This window comes from Odocoileus virginianus, chromosome 11, assembly GCF_023699985.2.
Source record: "Odocoileus virginianus isolate 20LAN1187 ecotype Illinois chromosome 11, Ovbor_1.2, whole genome shotgun sequence".
NCBI classification, from domain to species: domain Eukaryota; kingdom Metazoa; phylum Chordata; class Mammalia; order Artiodactyla; family Cervidae; genus Odocoileus; species Odocoileus virginianus.
The window spans coordinates 35,492,475-35,511,065 of record NC_069684.1 but is presented as its reverse complement, the minus strand read 5'-3'; the positions used below and the strand labels follow the sequence as shown (position 1 = coordinate 35,511,065).

General features: G+C 48.4%; 1 protein-coding gene and 1 long non-coding RNA gene across 4 annotated transcripts in view; one reads left to right on the top strand and one right to left on the bottom strand.

The window, feature by feature from the left end:
- The window catches only part of PIK3CD (phosphatidylinositol-4,5-bisphosphate 3-kinase catalytic subunit delta), a 61,511-nt gene that overhangs the window by 18,102 nt on the left and 24,818 nt on the right, over positions 1–18,591 (bottom strand). Inside the window, exon 1 of one of the 3 annotated variants that reach the window (XM_020887414.2) lies at positions 17,844–18,015. The exons of the other annotated variants lie outside the window; for them this stretch is intronic. The gene's annotated coding sequence lies outside the window, so the exon portion shown is untranslated. Of the gene's footprint in view, positions 1–17,843; positions 18,016–18,591 lie in introns of those variants that run through there. 3 annotated transcript variants of the gene reach the window in all.
- On the top strand, positions 16,595–17,917 carry LOC139037489 (uncharacterized). Its single transcript, XR_011490348.1, has 2 exons — positions 16,595–17,229; positions 17,498–17,917. It is a non-coding gene; the product is annotated as an uncharacterized lncRNA (long non-coding RNA).

The following is an 18,591-nucleotide window of genomic DNA, read 5'->3' as shown; positions in this document are numbered from 1 at the left end:
TGGAGCTCCCCAGGACTCTAGCCAGAGAGATGGATGGGGCTCTGGGACACAGGTATCCCTCGCTCCTCTGCCCTCAGCGACGTGGGAAGCCTTCAACGACCCTCATCCCTGCGGGATTCAGGGAAACCCTTTGATATTAAAAATCTAGTTTCTGGGCTTCCCTGATGGCCCAGGGGCTGAGAATCCACCCTGCAGTGCAGGGGATACAGGTTCGATCCCTGGTCCGGGAAGATCCCACACGCCTCGGGGCAACGGAGCCTGTGCGCCGCAACTGCTGAGCCTGTGCTCTAGAGCCTGGGGGCCACAACAGCTGAGGCTGTGCGCTGCAACGGCTGGAGCCTGCGTGCCCGAGAGCACACGCTCTGCCACAAGAGAAGCCATCGCAGTGAAAAACCCGTGCAACGCAACTAGAGAAAGCCCTCGCACAGCAACAAAGACCCAGCACAACCAAAAATCAGTCAGTCAATATTTAAAAACAGAACGACTCACTCCTAGAAGAGGAAGACTCGTGATGGTGCGGGCAGGACAGAATCAAATGCCAGAGGGGACAGGAGAAAGATGGGGATTCTCTCCTCTTCTGTGGGCCCAGGACCCAGGGTGAGGTTACTAACAAGCCCCATTCTTTGTGAAGCCCAGACCCATCACTCTCAGTATAGATATGGGATTCAGATGCCAGCTAATTCAGAGATTCTAGAACTGCTCCAAGAATGTGGATTGGCACAACCACTTTGGAAAACTGTTTCGCAGTATCTATTAAAGCTGAACACATATGCCCTGTGTGTGTGTGTGTGTGTGTGTGTGTGTGTGTGTGTGTGTGTAGTTGCTCTGTCGTATCCAACTCTTTGCGACCCCATGGACTGTAGCCCGCCAGGCTCCTCTGTCCATAGGATTTTCCAGGCAAGGATACAGGAGTGGGTTGCCATTTCCTTCTCCAGGGCATCTCCTGGACCCAGAGATCGAACTGGGGTCTCCTGTATTTTTGGCGGATGCTTTACTATCTGAGCTTCTAGAGAAGCCCAAACACATATGCCCTATGACCCAGCAATTAATTCCATGCCAAGGTACACGCTCACCAGAAATGCTAGCACATGTGTGCCAGAAGACGCCCCAAAGAGTATATATAGCACTGCTACTCATAACAGTCCCCAAACGGAAACATGCCACATGCTCATCAGTAGTAGAATGGAAAATACTACTTCTTCTCCCCATGAAATTCATATAGCGGTTTCTTCTCCCCATGGAATTTGTATAGCAATGAGAGTGGATGATCTATAAATTCAACATATAAATGAATCTCACAAATGTGAGGCTGAGTGAAAGACGTCAGGTACAAAAGACTGTGTGCTCAAGAGCCCATTTATAAGGGGAACAAGCACCAGCAGAACTAGTCTGTGTAGGCAGATGAAGAGACAGGGGTTACGGGGAGTAAGGAGGGCAGTTACCCCAGGGAAAAGGGGCACAGGGGTGCTGGTAATTTTTCATTTTTTTTTTTTTTTTCCCTGGGAGCCAGGGACCTTTCACAAACTCATTCCACTCTCAGTCCAAGTGACTCAGATGGGTTGACTTCACTCCTGGGTCCCCAAGTGGCCTGAGACCCAGGTCCAGCCAATCAGAGCCCTGTGTTTTCTCTGGCCTTGGGGACTGGACAGGAAGCAGGAATGGGATTGGCCCAGCCAATCATTTCTCTCTGGCTACACTGATTCCAAGATGGGCATGTGACTATCAAGTCAATCCAATTGGTTTTGACATCTGGGCTTTTTTGGGGACTTTCTCCTGGGGGAGGAGAAAAGACAGAATATCTACCTAGAGTTGGGCTTCCCAGGTGGCCGAGTGGTAAAAAACCTGCCTGCCAGTGCAGGAGACCTAAGAGATGCAGATTGGGTCCCTGTGTCAGGAAGATCCCCTGGAGGAGGGTATGGCAACTCACTCCCGTATTCTTGCCTGGAGAGTCCCATGGACAGAGGAGCCTGACGGGCTACAGTCCATGGGGTCACAGAGAGTCGTACGTGACTGAAGTGACTTAGGACACACACACACCCTAGAGCTGCTGGTGACCACCTGCTGCCCTGGGGACTGGGACCTGGGAAAGAACCAAAGTGGAGGAAAGCAGAACTCTGTATGGAATGTAAAGCAGAGTCCTGAGGACAGCCTTTGATTCCCTGGATCCAGCCATGCCTGAAACTACACTTTACCTTGGACTTTTCAGTTCTGTCTGCCAAACTCCCTCCCCTGCCTTTTTTTGTTGTTGTTAACTTAAGAGTAGTTTGAGGTGGGTTTTCTGTCATTTGTAGCTGAAAGTATCTATTTCCATGACTAAAGTAGCACATTCCTTTTGGGAAACTTCTAGTGTTTGGAGAGTTCTTTCCTTGGAAACGGCCCACCTCTAAGAGCCAACCCCTGTCCTTTGTGCTGCCACCCAGAGGCACATGGAGCTGTTATCTATCTGCTGGCCCTCCTGGAGGATGATAGTTCCAGCGTGTCTGTTCTCCCCACAATGCAGATTTAGACCTTTTTGCCAAAATTTGGTATTCCAAGAAAACAAGATGCTCCAGATGGGGCCTGGCAGGCCAATTGTAGAAGAATGTTCTGAACTCCCATTTGTTTGGCCTAAAAGTATATCAGGTTTCCCGCCCCCGCTCCCCCAGCCTACCCACAGAGTGTTCGGTCGCCACATCACCAAGCTTGGGGGCTGCCAACCCTCCAGATATTTCTCACAGTAAGCCAGGGTCTCCCAGCCTATGTGTGCATGCAAGCATGGCGCTTCAGTCGTGTCCAACTTTTTGTGACCCCATGGACCATAGCCCACCAGACTCCTCTGTCCCTGGGATTCTCCAGGCAAGAAAACTGGAGCAGGTTGCTATGCCCTCCTCCAGGGGATCTTCCCAACCCAGGGATCAAAGCTATGTCTCTTACATCTATCTGCATTGGCAGATGGGTTCTTTACCACTAGCGCCACCCTGGGAAGCCCCTCCCATCCTGTACAGGAACACTAATGTCCTGAATCTGAATGCAGAAATTCACAACTATTCTCATGGAGTAATTTGCGCTTGTGAATGGAATTTCATCTCACAGAAATAATCTGCACTCATGTATTACCAGATCTGACACTTTGTATATATCACTAAGGCTGAGATGTATTAGTTTATTCAACTAGTATTTATCAGGAATCACGAGAGGTGCTGGGAACACACAGGTGAATGAGACAAAGGGTCCCTCTCCAGAAAGACCTTACATACCAGTAGGGAAGACACAGTAGACAAGATGGATGTTTCTGCAATGATGGATCAAGGTGGCAAATGGCAGATTGTCAAGTGATGATGCGAAGAAGGACAGCAGGAGGGGCTACCACATACAGAAGGCTGAGAAAGACCACTGTGAGGGGAGGACACTGGGGCAGAGGACCAGGGTGAGCCATCATGTTCAGAACCGACAGCAGGCGGTCCCTTGCCTCTGGAGCATGTGGGACAGTGGGATGAGATGGGCTGAGGAGGTCGGTGGGGACCAGTCTCATTGAGCCTTCACAGGGAAGCACCTGGTTTTCACTCCAGGAGAGATGCACAGTCCTGGAAGGTTTTAGGCCAGGGAGCCACCGGATCTGATTGGCATCTGAAATGATGCTGTTGGCTGTGGCTAGGAAGGGCTGGACAGTTGCAAGCAGGCAAGGAGGAGAGTGTGGGGCAGCCCATGCTACAGATGACGGTGGCTTGATCTAGGAGGAGGAGATGGAACTGGCGAGAGGAAGGGAATCACGTACATCTAGGAGCTGGTGGGAGGCAGGGGTCATCAGATGGGGGCCAGTGAGGGAAGGAGCAGGGATAACAGGCAGGTTGGGCTTGGGAGACTGGCTGGATAGTGGATATTTACTGAGATGGGAAAGTATACTGGAGAAACAGATTTGGAGGGGCTTGAAATAGCAAAAGCTCCATTTCAGACACACCGAATCAGAGTTGTGTACTGAGCACCCCAGTGGAGACATCCAAGGGTCAAAGTCACAGTAGAGCTCAGAAGAGACATCTTTGGGGTCATAGAGACATCACTTGGGGTCAGTAGGCAGCCATGGAGCCATGGGACAAGAGGGTGAGGGAAGGCCAGGACCACCCTCCGGGGACCAAAATGGGATGGACCTAAGAAGAACAATGAGCCATCCTTCTCACTCCAAGTCATCCAGAATTTTGAGATAGGGCTTTTCTATTTATCTGCATCTGAATCATTCATAAAAGATCAAAGAAAACTGGACCAGAGGAAGCTCGCTTCCTCTCACCTTCCCACTTCCGGCCAGCATCATCCATAGAACAGCTATGCGGCAACAGAGCCATCCCAGCTGGGGGACTGCTGTCCCCATCCTCTTTGCAAGCTGTTACAAGACATTCCTGGATAGATGCACTTTCTTTGGCCTGAGGATGAAAAACAGTTTCTCAGCTGTGAAGGTTTGAGGGTCTGACCTGAGTCCTAAGCGGTTGGCAGAGGAATTTATCCAAAGGTTTCGCTAAAAGGACATTCGCCAGCCCCATCCTTCCTCGGACCTCAGGAATGTTTCAGGGGGCCCTAAGTTATTTCTAAGTGTGCTAGTTGCTCAGTCGTATCCGACTCTTTGCGACCCCATGGACTGTAGCCTGCCAGGCTCCTCTGTCCATGGAATTCTCCGGGCAAGAATTATTGTGTGGGTAGCCATTTCTTTCTCGAGGGGATCTTCCTGACCCAGGGATTGAACCTGGGTCTCTCACATTGCAAGCAGATTCTTTACCATCTGAGCCACCAACCAGGGGAGTAAGTTATTTCTAAGAGAAAAGGGCAAATAAGGGATGTAGGATCCCAGAGTCACAAACAGGATGGGGAGTCAGCCTGTAGAACACACAGCCCCTGAGCTGGCAGACCAGCTGCTTGTCTTAAGCTCGGGACAGCTGAAGGATCCCTTCATTTCTGCTGAAACTCCACTGTGTGTGTGTTTGGGGGGGGGTCAGGGTTGGGGGGCACAGAGCCAGCATCTCCCGAGTTGGCTAGACTTCTACCTTGTCCCAGTGGCCATCTCAGATGTAGCCGACATGCTCACCAGGAACTGCTGCTCAGCCTTTGTCAATGTAAAAACTGTCTTTTTTGTGTTACAGTCACATGTCCTGGGAAACAGCTTCCCAGGGGAACACATGAGTCACTCTCAGCAGGCTCTGTGCAAGGGATAGGCAGCAGGAGAAGGGAAGTTGTGTCCTACTTGTCTGAGTGATAAACAGCCTTCTCCCTAAGGGATGCCCTGGGCAAAATATGCCCTGTACCTTCGGATGTTACTCTAAAGCAAGAGTCTAGCGGTCCCCCTGCACCACTCCTATGAACCTGCATAGAGAGAGATGTTCATGTCCTTAACTAGAGGACAAAACCCCTGCCCAATGTCTGGATTTCTGAGCCTAAAGTTACAATCCAATTAGCCCAAGGGAAGGAGCCTCAGTCACAGAAAGTTGAAGAAGATGGTTACACCCACAGTCAAGGATCTACAATAAAGTGGAAGCAGTGAGATTTTATTTTCTTGGGCTCCAAAATCACTGCAGATGGTGACTGCAGCCATGAAATGAAAAGATACTTGCTCCTTGGAAGAAAAGCGATGACAAAACTAGGCAGCATATTAAAAAGCAGACGCATCACTTTGTTGACAAAGGTCTGTACAGTCAATACTGTGGTATCCAGTAGTCATGTACGGATGTGAGAGTTGGACCATAAAGAAGGCTGAATGCTGAAGAACTGATGCTTTCGAACTGTGGTGTTGGAGAAGACTCTTGAGAGTCCCTTGGACAGAAGGAGATCAAACCAGTCAATCCTAAAGGAAATCAACCCTGAATAATCACTGGAAGGACTGATGCTAAAGCTGAAGCTCCAACACTTCGGCTGCCTGATGTGAAGAGCCAAATCATTGGAAAAGACTTTGATGCTGGGAAAGACTGATGGCAAAAGGAGAAGGGGGTGACAGGATGAGATGGTTAGATAGTATCACTGACTCAATGAACGTGAATTTGAGCAAACTCTGGGAGATAGTGAAGGACAGAGGAGCCTGCCGTGCTGCGGTCCATGGAGTCACAAAGAGTATGCTACAACTTAGCAACTGAACAAGTATCTGCCACCCACCCAAGATGGGAGAGGAGGTGAGCCAGCAGTCATGTGACAAGGGGCTGTGGACCTCAGGACTGGCCTTCCATGTCACACTGAACAAGCAGAGTCCACACTGGGCCGCTTGACCTGGGTTTATTTTCAGGACTTCTCAGCCTCAAAAAGTCCTTATAATCAAGTGTTGCTCCAGGCAGCCTCCCACGGAGAAAGAAATGAACACTTTTCCTGTTGCCCACCTTAGACAGAAAGTGCCAGCAAATGAGTACATGAGAAGTGGAGTGGAAGTTGCTTGACCCAGAGGGCCCACCTCCTGGAGAACCTCCTGTATGTTTACTCCAAAGGAGTTTCCAGGAACCACCACCCTGCTCTGGCTGCTAAGAGGTCCTCCAACCACCACATCCTCCCAGAGACTCTCAGGAAAAAGAAGGTGGGGCCCTCCTCAACCCAGAAGGCTGTAGATCCCAAGTCCTTATTCATTCCTTCACTAGCCTGTTCATTCACTCAAAAATGTTTATTTGAGCACCTTCCATGTGCCCATCAGGGAATGGGACAGACACCACTCCTGCTCTCATGGAATTTTAGTCTAACAGGAAAAAAAAATGAAAAGAAACATTTGAATAATCACAATGATTTCAGAGAGTATAGGCTTGGAAAGTGATAAAATGATGGTTTGCTAGGAGGGTCTCCTTTGGATGACAGGTCAGGGAAGGGTCCTCAGATGAGATTATATTGCAGGTGAGGCTCAAATGATGAGAAGGATCTGGCAAAGCTCTATGAAATAGGGTTCCAGGCAGATGGAAGGGGAAGTGCAAAGGCCCTGAGGCAGGAGATCAGGAAATGAAAGTCATGGATGAAGGGAAGTCTGGGCAAGATGATGAGGCTGATCCTGCGGGGCCTTCTAGCCTTGATGAGGAGTAGGCTTTGTTACCGTTGCAGCGGGAAGTCACCAGGGGATGGAGATGGCCTGATTTTACACTTAACAAAGAAGACTGCTTCAGCTGCTGTGAGCAAGATGGAAGGATGAGAAGCAAGGATGGAGATGGGAAAGCAATGGGGCTAGGGACCCAGGTCAGAGCTGGCAGGGCAGATGAATGAGGGAAGGTGTTGGGCCTTGCAGGCCACAAAGCGCCCCGATCCTCTGTTCATAAGGAGCTGGCAGACAGGCAGTCCAGCAGCCCAGCCTTGAAGCCTGCATCTTCCTCCTTCTTGAAAAGAATGAGGCCACAGGCCAGAGGGAAACTGCATGGCCCAGGACCCTCATCAAGCACACTTTTAGGATAGATGTGCTATTCTCCCAAACTACAAATACTTTCTTTTTTTTTTTTTTTTGGTCCAAGCAAGTTGGACATCCCAAAGACCATCCCATGATGAGGAAGGATGGGTTTGTCTGGAGGGATGTCTAACTCCCCAGCTCCTGCCATGAGAAAAAAAAAGGGGTTAGAGGAGTGAAGGATGGGACAAAATAACAAAGTAATGGCACGTTGTGCAGAAGGCATTTCGATACCTGCTTGGAAGGTAAGCTGAGGACATGCACTGCCTTACTCCCTGGTCTCCTTGTCTACCCACTTCTGCCTCCTTCACTTTAAAAAAAAAATACATTTTATTTAATTATTTACTTTTGGCTGTGCTGGGTCTTAGTTGTGGCACCTGCGATCTTTGCTGTGGCAAGCAGGCTCCTCACTGTGGTGCCCAGGCTCAGTAGTTGTGGCTCAGGCTTAGCTGTCCCACAACAGGTGGGATCTTAGTTCCTCGACCAGGGATCGAACCCTCATCCCCTGCATCTGAAGGCAGATTCTTAACCACCGAACCACCAGGGAAGTCCTCTTTCTCACTTTTTTTGTTTTTCATTCTCTCCCATTTTAAATGTATCTCCTTTGACTCCACATTATTCAAAAGGGCAGTAACTTCTAATTTGAATATTTTAGAAAGGAAAAATTCTCTCAGTGGGGGGAAACCAAAACAGACATCAGAGAAGGAGAGGGGTAGGGCTTTAGAAATTCTGTTCTATGTGGAAAGAAAAGAAAGACTTCTGACTTCTCCTGCTGCCATCAGAAAAAACAAGTCAATTGTCCTGCAGAAAATTCTATCTCAACAATCTCCCAGGATGCTCAGTTCATGGTGCACCTAGGGGGCTCAGCATTATATAGAGAAATCGAAGAGAAAGATCCAAGTTCTCATATCTGGTCAATTTGGGGAACTGTCCTAGGAAGCAATTCAAAAGCAAAAAAGAAAAAGTTTTATGCACAAAGGGCTTCCCTGGTGGTTCAGCTGGTAAAGAATCTGCCTGCAATGCAGAAGACTCCGGTTCAATTCCTAGGTTGGGAAGATCCCCAGGAGAAGGGAATGGCTACCCACTCCAGTACTCTTGGTCTTCCCTGGTGGCTCAGAGAGTAAACAATCTGCCTGCAATGTGGGAGACCTGGGTTAGGTCCCTGGGTCGGGAAGATTCCCTGGAGAGGGGAACGGTAACCCACTCCACTATTCTTGCCTGGAGAATTCCATGGACAGAGGAGTCTGGTGGGCTATAGTCCATGGGGTTGCAAAGAGTTGGACACGACTGAGAAACTTTCACTTCACCTATATGCACAAAGATATTCATTGTGGTATTATCTGTGAAAGTTATAAATCAACAACAGTAGAGAGACTTCCCTGGTGGTCCAGTGTTTGAGACGCTAAGCTTCCAATGTGGGGGGCCCAAGTGCGATCCCTGGTCAGGAAACTAGACCCCACACGGCACAACTAAAGTGTCCTGCATGCTGCAGTGAGGATCCTGAGTTGCAGCACAGCCAAACAAATAAATATCTAAAATAATAATCATAAAGAAATGGCTAAATAAATTATCATATATACAACAAGAGTGAATACAGTCACTAGAACAACACCTGTGCATACTACATGACACTGCAAATAGACCCCACATTAAATGAAACCAATATGGCACATATAGTTATCATGGTAACATACGTCTGTGGACAAAACATTTCAGTAAGCATAGAGAAAATGAAAACAGCTGTATTATCGGTGGAAGTGGCTATTATAACAATGACTTTAAAACTTTCATACCTATGAAAGTTATGAAAGCACATGATTTTAAAGATTAATTAAACCTAAAATGTTTGCAGCAAAAAATTAGCAGTCTCTTGACCTCCACATCCAAACATACCATCCCCATTTTCAGTTGTTTCTCTAGGTATTCATCTCTGCATTTCTAAATAATATGTTTATATTGATATTTCTTGATCTTCAACTTGTAACTTCTTTTCTTAACATTTACTTATTTGTTGCTGCTTGTGGGCTTGCACTAGTTGAGGCAAGCAGGGTCTGCTCTCTAGTTGCATCACACAGGCTCACTGCAGTGGCTTCTCCGTGCTGAGCATGGGCTTTAGAGCATGCAGGCTCAGTAGGTGCAATGCATGGACTTAGTTGACTTGCAGCATGTGGACTCTTCCCCAACTATGGATTGAACCCGTGCCCCCTGCATTGAAAGGCAGATTCTTAACCACTGGACCCCCAGGGAAGTCCCAAATTTTAATTTCTTACCTTAGAAGATAAGTTAGTGCTTTCCTGCAGCTACACACATGCACGGATCCTCTCTCCCATCTTCTGGATATAGCAATGTGATCATTTTTTGTTAATCAAACTTTAGTGTTTCCATTACTATAACAATGTAAATATTGTTCAAAGCTAAGCCACATACTATACTATGATTTCCTTTCTTTTTTAAAAATATATTTATTTATATGGCTGCTTCAGGTCTTAGTTGCAACATGCATGATCTTCTTGTGATGCACAGGCTTGGAAGCATGTGGGCTCAGGAGCGCTGAGGTATGTGGGACCGTAGTTCCCTGACCAGAGATTGAACCTGCGTCCCCTGCACTGCAAAGCAGAGTCAACCTCTGGACCACCAGGGAAGTCTCATGATATCCTTTCTTGTTCCAACTTTTTGTTACTCCTATAGTTGATTGTTGCCTTGTTTTTCATTTTCTTTGCATTCTATGTATGAACGAGTAACTATTCCCTAAACTCTCTAACAGAACTATGAAACCCTCATACTATAACAAATATATCAAATAATCCATCAACTCCATTTTTTTCTTACAGATATTCCTCCTGGGCCCTCAGCCATCTTGCTCTAAATTGGGCTGGTTGCTCTCTAGTGCAGATGCAGAACTGGGACTTCTCTTCGCTATTATTATGGGCATTCCCTTCACCTTCTCTCCATCAATAATGGCTCTTGATTGCAAGTAAAGAAGTGATGATCTCTCAGTGATTAAGCAGGGAAGGAGATGATGGGTTATCTGACATATTTGTTGCATTGTGAGAAGTTTGATAGTTCTATTGGAGAGTTTGAGAAAGAATTAGTGACTACCCCAAGCCAGGCTTCAGCAATACATGAACCGTGAGCTTCCAGATGTTCAAGCTGGTTTTAGAAAAGGCAGAGGAACCAGAGATCAAATTGCCAACATCTGCTGGATCACCGAAAAACCAAGAGAGTTCCAGGAAAACATCTACTTCTACTTTATTGACTATGCCAAAGCCTTTGACTGTGTGGATCACAATAAACTGTGGAAAATTCTGAAACAGAAGGGAATACTAGACCACCTGACCTGCCTCTTGAGAAATCTGTATGCAGGTTAGGAAGAAATAGTTAGAACTGGACATGGAACCACAGACTGGTTCCAAATAGGAAAAGGAGTACGTCAAGACTGTATATTGTCACCCTGCTTATTTAACTTATATGCAGAGTACATCATGAGAAATGCTGGGCTGGATGAAACACAAGCTGGAATCAAGATTGCCGGGAGAAATATCAATAACCTCCCACATGCAGGTGACACCATCCTTATGCCAGAAAGTGAAGAAGAACTAAAGAGCCTCTTGATGAAAGTGAAAGAGGAGAGTGAAAAAGCTGGCTTAAAGCTCAACATTCAGAAAACTAAGATCATGACATCCAGTCCCATCACTTCATGGCAAATAGATAGGGAAACAGTGGAAACAGTGGCTGACTTTATTTTTTGGGGCTCCAAAACCACTGCAGATGGAGACTGTAGCCATGAAATTAAAAGATGCTTACTCCTTGGAAGGAAAGTTATGACCAACCTAGACAGCATATTAAAAAGCAGAGACATTACTTTGTCAACAAAGGCCCATCTAGTCAAAGCTATGGTTTTTCCAGTAGTCATGTATGGATGTGAGATTTGGACTATAAAGAAAGCTGAGCACCGAAGAATTGATGCTTTTGAACTGTGGTGTTGGAGAAGACTCTTAAGAGTCCCTTGGACTACAAGGAGATCCAACCAGTCCATCCTAAAGGAGATCAGTCCTGAGTGTTCATTGGAAGGACTGATGTTGAAACTGAAACTCCAATACTTTGGCTACCTGATGTGAAGAGCTGACTCATTTGAAAAGACCCTGATGCTGGGAAAGATTGAAGACAGGAGGAGAAGGAGATGACAGAGAATGAGATGGTTGGATGGCATCAGCAATTCAATGGACATGAGTTTGGGTAAACTCCAGGAGTTGGTGATGGACAGGGAGGCCTGGTGTGCTGCAGTGTATGGGGTCACAAAGAGTTGGACATGACTGAGTGGCTGAACTGAACTGAACATTGAAAACAGGGCTTCCAGGGTGGCTCAGATGGCAAAGAATCTGCCCGTGATGCAGGAGACCCAGGTTCAATCCCTGTGTCAGGAAGAAACCCAGAAGAAGGGAATGGCTACCCACTCCAGTATTCTTGCCTAGAAAATTTCATGGACAGAGGAGACTGGTGGGTTACAGTCCGTGGGGCCCCAAAGAGTTGGACATGACTGAGTGACTAACACATTTGCTTTCATGTTGAAAAAAAAGCAAATAAAAATATGAGGCAACTATCAACTCCAGCGAAAACACAAAAGTTGAACAAGAAAAGAAATATAGTTTCAGTACACTATGTGCAGAATCATTTCTGATGGCAAAACTGCTGGTATTGCCACTGAGTACTGGGTGCTGGGCTTCCCAGGCACAGTGGTAAGGAATGTGCTTGGCAATGGAGGAGATGCAGGAGACCCAAGTTCAATCCCTGGGTCGGGAAGATCCCCTGGAGGAGGAAATGGCAACCCACTCCAGTATTCTTGCCTGGAAAATTCCATGGACAGAGGCACCTGGTGAGCTACAGTCCATGGGGTTGCAAAGAGCTGGACACAACTGAGTGACTGAGAACACACTGGGAGCTATTTTGTATCCCTGCCACTTATGTGCCAAGAACTCAAACTTGCAGTCCATCCCTGCTGTCACCATCATAACCATGGATAAAAGAAACATTTCATCCCTCTCTTCTCTGTCAAAATGTAACATAGATACATCTCATTAGTGGTGCCCACATCACAGGTCCAGTCTTGGAAGTGAGTACTTTTCAGTTCCCATGGTGGGGTAGGTTTTTTTCTCCCCACTCTCAAGACTCAAAGACAACAACGAAATACAGAAGGTCATTTGGTGGCTGAGCCAAAGGAGAAACAAGACAACTGCACGTTGTACCACTTGTTCCTCTTTGTTGGTTTCCTCTCTCATTTTAGTGGAGCACATCCTCCAGTAGCTTCCTTGAAAAGGAATACAAAGGGTATGTGTGTGTAAAGGTTTTGAAAATTCACATGTCTGAAAATGTTTTGCTTGAATGGTGATTACAACATTCTGGATTGAGAATTAATTTTCCCTGGAAACTTGAAAGAGTTGCTCCATATAACTTCTGATGTTGCTTTCCACCCCACCCCACCCCACTTTTCTGGTGTTACTTTTGTGAAGTCCAATGCCATTCTGTTCTCTGATCTTCTGTTTGTGGCTCCTTTTCCCTGTGCTGGCTTTTAGTAACTTCTCTCTATCTCTGGAGTTTTGAAAGTTCATGATGCTGTCCCTTAGAACATTTTTTACTTTGATGTAGTGTATCTTATTATCATTGTGCTCAGTGCTACAGAGACTCAACGCAGAAACTCTTTCATGTCTAGATTTTTTTTCCTGGTGTTTATTTAATAACTTTTCCTTCTCCATTTCTTTCCCTTGAGCTTCTATGAGATGGATACTGGGCCTCCTAAACTTACTCTCATTTTCTTATCTTTTCTTTCTTCTTTCCCATCTCTCAAGCCTTTTTGTCCTACTTTCCAGAATTTCCTTGTTCTATCATCCAACTCTATTCTACTGAAATTTCCACTCCTAGTTTTGATATCCAAGAGCTTATTATTTTATGAATACACCTTTTTATGTTTTAAATATTTATTTATTTACTTTGACAGTATCACATCTTAGTTGCAGCATGTGGGATCTTCCCTGGTGGCACATGGACTCTCTTAGCTGTGGCACGTGGGCTTAGCTGCTTCTCGGAATATGAGATCTTAGTTCCCTGACAGGGATCGAACCCACATCCCCTGCATTGCAAGGCAGATTCCTTTTTTCAAATTTAATAAATTATCTATTGGCTGGGTCTTTGTTGCTTTGCGTGGGCTTTCTCTAGCAGTGGTGAGCAGGGACTACTCTGCTAGGGTGCCTGGGCCTCTCACTGCGGTGGCCTCTCTTGGTGTGGAGCAGAGGCTCTAGGCACGTGGGCTTCAGTATCTGCAGCACTCAGGCTCAGTACTTATGGGGCACAGGCTTAGCTGCTCCACGGCACGTGGCATCTTCCCGGACCAGGGACTGAATCCATATCCCCTGCATTGGCAGGTGGATTCTTAACCACTGTGTCACCAGGGAAGTCCCCTAAATATGCCTTTTTAAAGACAACCATGTTTATGGCTTCGAAATCTCTTTTTCCTATCGGTTTGGGTCTCTGTCTTTCATGCTAGAGGACTCATTCGACATGCGATGTACCAGATCTGCCCATTCCAATTTAAGAGCGAGGTACTGAGAGCTGTTTGTACAGGCCTAGCTGCTTGGTTAGTATTGCTGTGAAGGGACAAAGGAGGGTTTTTTCATGTGAGGTCCATTTCCTCAGAGAGAAGTTCTTCAAAACGCTGCCTGGAGGGTGGGTAGAAGCCAGACAGCCACGCTGTGGAAGTAGCAAGACAGGGTCTCTCTGTTCAGCACGCAAACTTTCACTGACTCCTCCTGTTCTCAGCACAGTGCCTCCCTTACCCTCGGCTGCCCTGGTTCAACACTGCCTGTAGGAACCAGCTGGTGGGGGAGGAAGCTGCCTGGTGGCCTGAGAGAGGGGTCTGTGGCTCTAACACATACTTCCAACTCATATTCCTGCTTCCACCTGCCCCCCGCACCCCATCGTCAGGATCATTCTGTAGCCCTCATTTTTTAGCCTTTAGTGGGAACTGTATACATGTCAGCTCCCCTTCCTCGCAGCTGGGATATTCAACCTTCTAAGCTTTGCTTCTCTCTCACCCCGCTGATCCCCACCTTTCAAAAGTTTTGCTCACATCCGTCCTCCTCTATCATCTACTTTTCTGTTTTTCTTAAGGATTTATACCTTTACTCTCCTTTTTGCATTCAGTTCTTTTTGTGGAAGTTCATGATCATATTTAACAGTAAATCAAAATCAAGCTTCCAAAGATACACGCAAAGAAATCTCTCTGGGCGTGGGGTGGGGGGAGGATACTCCAATAAGAAAACATGGTTCTTTCAGGAAGGGGGGTATAATTATAGCCAAGAGATGCTTGTAATTTTTTTGTATTTTGTACACTTTCAACAGTAAATAGGTATCTTACAAATCAAAAAGTCAGAGGGTTAAAAATCATTATTAAAAGTCATTTTCTGAAACACAGATCAAGACAGTATAAACAGGTGTGTAGAAGATACTCCAACTCAACAGTCTACACAACCCACGGTTTTTGCCTCTGTGCCAGGGAGTCCTGCGGCTCCACAGAAACACCCTGAGGTTTTCAGGGGGTGGCAGGAGTGGGACAGGGCGCTGAGTGGAAGGGGTTCTGGGCCAGTCTCTAATTGCACCACAGTGGCACTCTTCCATTCTGCTTTATAGGTAAAAATTCTACTTAATAATTTGATCTTTTTAGAGAGAGCCACACTAATAAAGATGCTTGGAAATTCCCAATGAAGATCTAGAAATGAAGGGGGGGGGAAGCCCCCAAGGATGACATCATGCTATAACCCTGTGCCCTACTTGAACCATCAGAAATGACAGTGGCTGCTTGAACATCCATATAAGGAGCTTGGTGCTTATAGCGTACAAACTTGGTGTACATGAATACACAAGTACACACACAGCTGGCAAATGGGACCAATCTGCGAGCTTGCCAACCACACACAGCCACTCCCAGACACCAAAGGCGGGGCTCAGCCAAGGCTTGGCCCAATGTCAGTCTCTGACCTCAGTTTCTTCATTCACACAATGACAGGACTAATGTCCCAGAAGTTCCAAGGAGTATCCTCTTATTGATACAGCGACTGCCAACTCCCTAGAGAAACAGAATGTCCCCACCTAAGGACTCCTTGAGAAGCAGTATCAAGTTATGAAAATCCAATCCACTTCCTCCGGAAGAAGGTTTTAATTCTTCTCTGGCCAAATAGGCTTGCCTGGCTCTACCATGAACGAAGAAAGTCAAATACCAAATGCTGCAGCTTAAAAATGAGCTCTAGGGCTCCTCGGAGCAAAGCCATCCCTTTCTTCCTGGGCAGCAGCAGACCTTTGCTGGGAAGCTGGTAGGGATCTAAGTTCACATCCCCCTTTGTTGGCTCGGAGCACAGATTTGGGTCACTCTCTTCCTGTTAGCATTCGAGTCCTACAGAGAAGTTCTCCTTTGGCTAGATAGTCAGGGAGGGTGGATTCCATTCACGTTCTTAACCGATCTACAAAATAACATCTCTTCTTCCCCCCCACACTTGTTTCCTTTGCCTGATCTACCTTTCTGGAATGGTCCAAAAAACCAGCAGCAAAGGTCCCTCTGCCTGGCAGGTTAAAGATGCTTTGGAATCAGTGAGCATCAATGCACTCTTGCCTGACTCTGAGCTCCTTATCTGTCTGGAAAAGGAAAGAGAGCAGAAAGAGAGAAAGAGAGGAAGGAAGAAAGAAAGAAAGAGAGAGGGGAGAGAAAGAAGGAAGGAAGGAAAGAAAGTAGAGAAAGAAAGCAAGAAATCTTTAAAAAGAGAAAGTCTCAGAAACCTTCTGCACATTCCCTTAGAGGACTTCAGCTCAAAAGCAACTTTCACCAAGGTTCCCTTTTTGCAAACCAGTCACATTGTGCTTGACGGGCCTTTTTCACCATCTGTGTCAATGCCACCCCCAGCTCTCTTTGGTGGTACTGAAGCAAACCACAGGAACATTTCCAGTGCCTGAAGCAGGAATTTATATACATACAGATGACTCAGATCATTTCTAGAGTTGTTTGTTGGTTTTGTTTGGTATTTGAAAGCAAAGTAAGTGATCTGAGTCAAGCCTGGGTTCGAGTTCCATTCAATGGCTGCAAAAAACATGTATGTGAACTTGAGGTCTCTATTCAACACCCAGATCACATCATAAAGGAAGATTAATCCTTGCTTGGTGGAGATGAAAGGGAAGGGTGTGTGGGGAGGGGTTCGCCCACTCACTGCATCTGTGGTACTTCTTTACCCACTGTGGGTGGCTCCTGGAAATAATCTGACCCCAGAGAGCAAAAGCTACCTGAGTTCCGAAAGCCTATGCAGCTGGATTCCAGCAGCAGGACATGACGCTTACCCGCCACTCCCCAGCTGGTTTCTCCTGCCTGGAACCCACTGGGCTCCTGAAGAGCAAGAAACCTAAACCATTGGCTGCTTCTCCATGAGACAAAACGCCCAGTTCTAGGAAGCTGTTGGAAAAGATGCCGCCCCAAGGTCCAAGCTGGAATTCTCCCTGCTGCCAGCCTAACCCCTGGAAGGATACCCCGTGGACCCTGCTGCAGGGTTCGGATAGTCCCTCCACTCAGCATCCAGGGTAGGATGGTAAGGACTTCCCAGAGCAAAGCTACCAGAGAAAGGTGAGATAAGCGACAAGAACTAAGAAATAACTTGCATCGCTGACCAAGGAAGCTAATTAAGAAGAGGACAAAAACAGCAGCTCAGTGACAGGGAAATGAGACTCGATCAAAGCAAAAGCACTTTCAAAACGAGAAAGGACGAAGCTGAAAGCGCGATGGAGCCGAGAGAATGGAGGGTTAGAGAAAGCAAGGAAGGAACTGGTCCTTAGGAATTCAGGTCAGGGAACAGAGAGCCGGGACAGAATTCACAGGAGGGCGGTCAGGGAGGAGGTGCGTCTTTCGCTCTGGCCCTCAGCACCTTCCGGGACCTCAGGAGCCGGGTTTGCTGCCCTCTAGCCCTCTGGGTTCAAGGGCAAAGCTTTGGGAGGCATCACTGGGAACGGACCGAGCGCAGGATGCTCCGTCCCGAATCGGGGGCAGGGGGAGGGGAAGGCGCGCGCGGCAACTGCTCGGTCCCTGACAAGTAAACATCTTGCCCTGAACAGGCGCGCGTCCCCGTCCGGAGCCCGGCGGAGGGCCCTGCTCATTCCCACCAAGGGCGGCAGCGGGACACCCCGTATTCCCGGCCCCCCGGAGGCATAAAAGGGAGGCAATAAAACGGGAAAAGGAGACTATGAACCAGTCCACGCCAGAGAAGGACAACGCGAGCGCGGCCCGCTGCCTCGGCCTCCGCAGCGGGGTCGGGTGCGCCCCGGAACGCGCCCTCCTCCCCAGCCCCCGCACCCCCGGGCCGGGATCGCCCCTCGCGGACAAAGCCCGGCGCTGGGCGGGGTGGGGCGTGAGCGGGGGGCACTGGGACCCCGCAGACGCCCGCACAGGTGGGCTCCGTACCGGGTGTTGGTGCCGGGGGCGGAGCCCGGTCTCCCTGGAGACTGTTGCCCAGGGGACGCGGCGGGCGGGTCCCGGAGCGATGGGAGGGCGCGAGCCTCCGGGCGGCGGCGCGGAGCCCGCGGGGGCCTGAGGGCAGGCCCGCGGCGCGGAGCCGGTGAGTGGGGCATCCGCGAGGGGCGCGGCCCTGGGCGGGGCCCGGACAACGGGCCGGCGCTGGCAGGGCCAGGGGGCGGGGCGTCCCGGGGTCGGGGCGGGGCCAATCGAGGTGCGGGCACCGTCGGCAAATTCTCACTGCCCCAGCTGGGCGAAGCTCTGGAGAGCAGGCGTGCGCTCTGCGCCTCGCGGACGCCGCCGCAAATCCTCCCCGAGCCCCGCTGCTACCCGCGGGCGGGTGGGGCTGCGCCTGGAGCCAGGGGACCCCGGACAGCTTGCGCGCGCTGGCCCCGGCCCCCCTTTCTGCCGGTAACCAGAGGATAGAAAATGTCACCTGCAAAGTGAGCGAGGGAGGGCCGTTGGCCAGACTGCTCGGGTTCCCAGGGAATCACCAGAAAGGGCGGGGCACGGGGCCAGTGTCACCTGTCAGGAGCCCGGGTCACCAGAGTACCTGGCTCAAATCCAGCGCGCGGACTGTTGCCCAGCCTCTGGGACCCCCTTTCCATCGGAGTCCCTCTCTCAGTTCCGATTTAGAAAACAAATAGGTTAACTCGGGACTGTCACGATACATCTATTCATTAAGATGAACTATGCG